This window comes from Zosterops lateralis, assembly GCF_965231275.1.
Source record: "Zosterops lateralis genome assembly, chromosome: 5".
In the NCBI taxonomy this organism is placed as follows: domain Eukaryota; kingdom Metazoa; phylum Chordata; class Aves; order Passeriformes; family Zosteropidae; genus Zosterops; species Zosterops lateralis.
In genome coordinates this window covers 68,506,598-68,511,473 of record NC_139766.1, presented here as the reverse complement: position 1 = coordinate 68,511,473, position 4,876 = coordinate 68,506,598, and positions in this window count along the sequence as shown.

Here is a 4,876-nt window from a genome sequence, read left to right as displayed (position 1 = left end):
CAGAATTTGTACGCAACCCAAGCACTGCACTTGTGTCTCTAGCATTGCCTTCCAAGAAAAATGGGGAGGCAAATTGTGTGTAGCTCATGGTATTTCACAGCATCTAAAACGTGCCAAGTCATGGATCTTAGAAGTGAGATCCATTTGCAATGAATGGCATGGAGAAGCAGTTGAAGATGGAAAAGGGGAGCATAAAAAGAAATAGTGAAGAATATAATTGATTGTTCTTTCCTCTTTTAATTTTATTTCTTAAAAGCTGTTTCAGTTTTCCCAGAATCTTCTCCACAGTCCTGTCTGCTCTTTCCAAGAACCCTTCCTAGAGAACGAGGTGCAGCTTCTGTCACAAGATGTGGCACCAACTGCAGCTTCCCTTGGCTTTCCACACCGTGCCTGCAGCAGGAGTCTTGCAGCAAAGCAGGACAAACATTTGAAGAACTTGAAAGCTTGTCCTTTCTTTTCCTTGTGCGCTGGGGAATTGTGCCATTGGTCAGGTTTTCATTGTTACTGTTCTACCCTAAGAAAACAGGACAGGCTACCAGGGGTACCTACTGGGAGTCTGTTCTTGTCCACCCAAGCAGGAAGAAGAGCTGGATAACTTATTCTATAAGCAGCTGGAGAATGTTTCAGGATCACCAGCCCTTGTTCTTGTAGGTGACTTTAACCTGCCAGCCATCTGCTGGGAACTTAATACAGTCCTTAACGCCTTCTTTCCCTCAGTCTTTAGTGGGAAGATGACTTGTCCTCAGGGACAACTGCCCTCCTGGGCTGGTAGGTGGTGTCAGGGAGCAGAATGGTGCCCCTGTTATCCAGGAGGAGGCAGTCAGAGAACTGCTGAGCCGCTTGGATGTTCATAAATCTGTGGGCCCAGATGGGATCCATCCCAGGGTAAGGAGGGAGCTGGCAGTGGCTTGCAAAGCCACTGTCCATCATTTACCAGCAGTCCTGGCTCACTGGTGAGGTTTCAGGTGACTGGAATCTGGCCAGTGTGACACCCATTCACAAGAAGGCTGGGAAGGAGGATCCTGGTAATTATAGCCCAGTCAGCCTGACCTCAGTACCCAGTAAAGGTAAAGGAGCAGTTTCTATTGAGTGTCATCACACAGCACCTACAGGATGGCCAGGGTGTCAGACCCAGCCAGCACGGGTTTAGGAGGGGTGGGTTGTGTTTGACCAGCCTGGTCTCCTTTTATGTCCAGGTGACCTATGTGGTGGGTGCAGGAAAGGCTGTGGATGTCTGTTTGGACTTCAGCAAGGCCTTTGGCACTGTCTCCCACAGCACATTCCTGGAAAAGCTGGCAGCCCAGGCTTGGACAGGAGCACTTATTGCTGGGTTCAGAACTGGCTGCATGGCCAGGCCCAGAGAGTGGTGGGGAATGGTGCTGCATCCAGCTGGGGACAGTCACCAGTGGTGTTCCTCAGGGGTCTGTGCTGGGGCCAGCTCTGTTCAGTATTTGTATTGACAATATGAATGAGGGCATTGAGTCTTTCATTAGTAAATCTGCAGATGACACGAAACTGGGAACATTTGTTGATCTGTTGGGAGGGCTCTGCAAAGAGACCTGGAATGGTTGGATGGGTGGGCAAAGTGCAACAAGCTGAAGTTTAACAAGTCGAAGTACTGAGTGCTGCATTTTAGCCACAATAACCCCTGCAGTGCTCTGGGCTGGGGATGGTGTGGCTGGACAGTGCCCAGGCAGAAAGGGACCTGGGGGTGCTGCTAGACAGCCAACTGAACATGAGCCAGGGTGTGCCCAGGGGGCCAAGAAGGCCAATGGCACCTGGCCTGGATCAGGAATAGTGTGGCCAGCAGGAGCAGGGAGGTCATTCTTCCCCTGTACTGGGCACTGGTGAGGCTGCACCTTGAGTGCTGTGTCCAGTTCTGGCCCCTCAGTTTAGGAAGGACGTTGAGACACTTAAACGTGTCCAGAGGAGGCAATGAGGCTGGTGAGGGACTTGGAGCACAACTCCTGTGAGGAACGACTGAGGGAGCTGGGCTTGTTTAGCCTGGAGAAAAGGAGACTCAGAGGTGACCTTATCACTCTCTACAACTTCCTGAAGGGTGGCTGTGGTCAGGTAGGGGTTGGTCTCTGTCCAGGCAGCAACTGACAGAAGGAGAGCACACAGTCTTAAGCTGTGCAAAGGGAAATATAGGTTGGATATTAGGAAAAGTTTTTTATGGCAAGGGTGATAAAGTACTGGAATAGTCTGCCTGGGGAGGTGGTAGCATCCCCATGCCTGTATGTGTTTAAAAAAAGACTGGATGTGGCACTGGGTGCCATGGTTTAGTTGAGGTGTTGGGGCCTGGGTTGGACTTGATGATCTTGGAGATGTCTTCCAACCCAGTCATTCAGTGATTCTGTGATCCTGTGAATGTTTCCAGGTCAAATGGGCTGAGTAAATGAAGCTACTGCTATGACAGGAGTTTTATGTTGAATTGGATGTTTGAATAAACACTTTGGCAACGTTCCTTGATTTTCCGTATTTTGCCACTAAAGCTGTGTGTCTTTTTGACCTCTTAGCTCAGTTGGTTAAAACCTGGTGCTGATATCACTGAGGGTATGGGTTCAGTCCCTCTGTGGGCCATTCACTTCAGAGTTGGACTTGATGACCCTTGAGGGTTCCTTGCAGATAAGAAGATCCTGTGCATCTGTTCATCCTGAGAATATCTGGTTGGCATTTCTCCTGTGCACCAAATGTGAGTAAAGGAACCTTTGGTTACCCCCATTATTTCAGTGTTCTGGGGTGTTACAGCCCTGCTGGCTCACAGTGGCCTCTTGTTTCCATGAGGTCCCAAATCCACCGTGGGGCAGCTTAAAATCCAGAAAGGCCTCAGGAGCTATTTGTCTTCCTTCAATTGTCTTTGAGTCTTCAGGGCTTGTGCAGCTGCTTGGAGTCAGTTTGGAGTTCTGTTAAGGAGGAAAAATTCAAAGGGCACTATCTGACTTTTTTTTTTTCCTAATCAAGGGCACATTTTTTTAAATTTCAGTTTTTAGAAGAGTTGCCAGAAGCATTCTCCAAGTGACCTTAATGCTGAATGTTTCCTTAGGAGGTGTGGGCATGGAGAAGAATGAGCCCCTTGCAGGCTGTCTTTGTGTGGACAACCTGCTCCTCACCCCGACTGTGTCTGACATCGCCCCTCAAGGACTGATACCTGAGACAGTTTTTTAAAGTATTAAATTTTTTTAACAATAAAATTTATTAATTAAGAAAATTCATGTGGAAAACGAGGTTCACTTTTTGGTAAATTTTTAAGAAATATGTTTAATTAAAATATTTAAGACAATCAGGAGAAAAAAAAAAGCTAAGTACGGCCGGCCGGGTGACTTGGCATTCAGCCAAGTCCACACCTTGCTATCTCAGAGACATTCTTTAAATACCCTTTCTATCACATCAGTTTATGAATATTCATATATTTCCATAAACTAGTTTCCATCCAGGAACTGTTTTGCATGGTCCCTCCTTGAGTCCGCCTTTTTAGAGCATGCGTGTTTCGTGGCTGTGTCTTCATTATCACCTCCAGCTTGGGCCTTGGTCCGTGCTTTCTTCAGGTGGTAGATGCTGATAGTTGGTGTATCAATAGCAGGGTCCTCTTTACATGTTCACTAGATGTTATCCCGACCAAACAGACAGTTTAAGCATACTACATCAGTTACTACCACTCTGCCTAATCTTCTTTTACTAACAGCAGAAATAAAAAACTTATATTCTATATCCTTAAAGTTATTAATCATATATCACACCTCTTGCGAAAAGCCAATTTTATAATACACATTTATAACAGGGGAGTTTTGGCAGGATTTGGGGAAATATTGGGGAGTTTGGGGGGATTTCAGGGATGTGGGAGGGCTTTGAGGGGTTTCTGGGGATTTAAAAGGAATTTTGTGGGGTCTGGGGATATTTAGGGGGGGTCCTAAGAGAATTTGGGGGATGTGGAGGGGAATTGAGGTATTTTGGAGGATTTTTAGGATCTTTAGGAGGACTTTGGGACTCATGGAGGGGTTTTGAGGGGATTTTGGAATTGATTATGGGGGTTTGGGGAGGTTTGGGGGGGATCCTGGGGCAGGGGTTTGGAGGAGTTTTGGGGTAATTTTGATGAGTCCTGGGTAATATTGGGGGGATTTGAAGAGTTTTGGGGAATTTGGGGGAGATGTTAGGAAAGATGGGACAGGAAGGACTTATGAATATGACAGCATGGTAAGAAATACTGTAGATGTAAAACCTGAGTGAAATAGGAATGAAAGCCAGTTTCGAGATGTGTGCATGTAGTAATTCTTACAGGCTGCATGCAAAGTTTGTAGGTTTTGTATCACATGCCAGTTGGTCACTGTAAATTAGAATATTCAATACAAAAAGAGATATAATGTATTGTAACAAGGTAATCACTCTCTTCTGTCTCTTGTCCTGGCTCTCCTACCTTTTTCCCCTTACCTTTCTCTTCTCCTGGCTCTCCTACCCTCTTCTCTGGCCCTCTCACCCCTCTTCCCTTACCTCTCTTCTCTTGGCCCATCCCCTCTCCTCTCTCTCACCTCGCTTGCTCCTGTTTTCTCCCCACGTTTTTCCCTGCTCCTACCCCGTTTTTACCCTTAGCTCTCTTTTATATCTCTCTCCTCCCATTCTCTCTTTGGGGCTTTGCTTCAGCCGAGGCTGGTGGCTGGAAGCAGGCCCTCTTTACCCACGACCCTTGTAATAATAAAGCCACGTGTTTCTAGAACATCTCAGGTCTGCAAAGTTCCTTGTCCCTGCCATCCACAGAAAAAATTTGTACATGGGGGGACCTGGGGGGGGGGGGGGGGAGGGGGGGCGGGGGGAGATTTTGAGGGGTTTTGGGTTTGATTTTGTGTTGTTTTGTGGGGTTTTTGTTGTTGTTTTCTGTTTG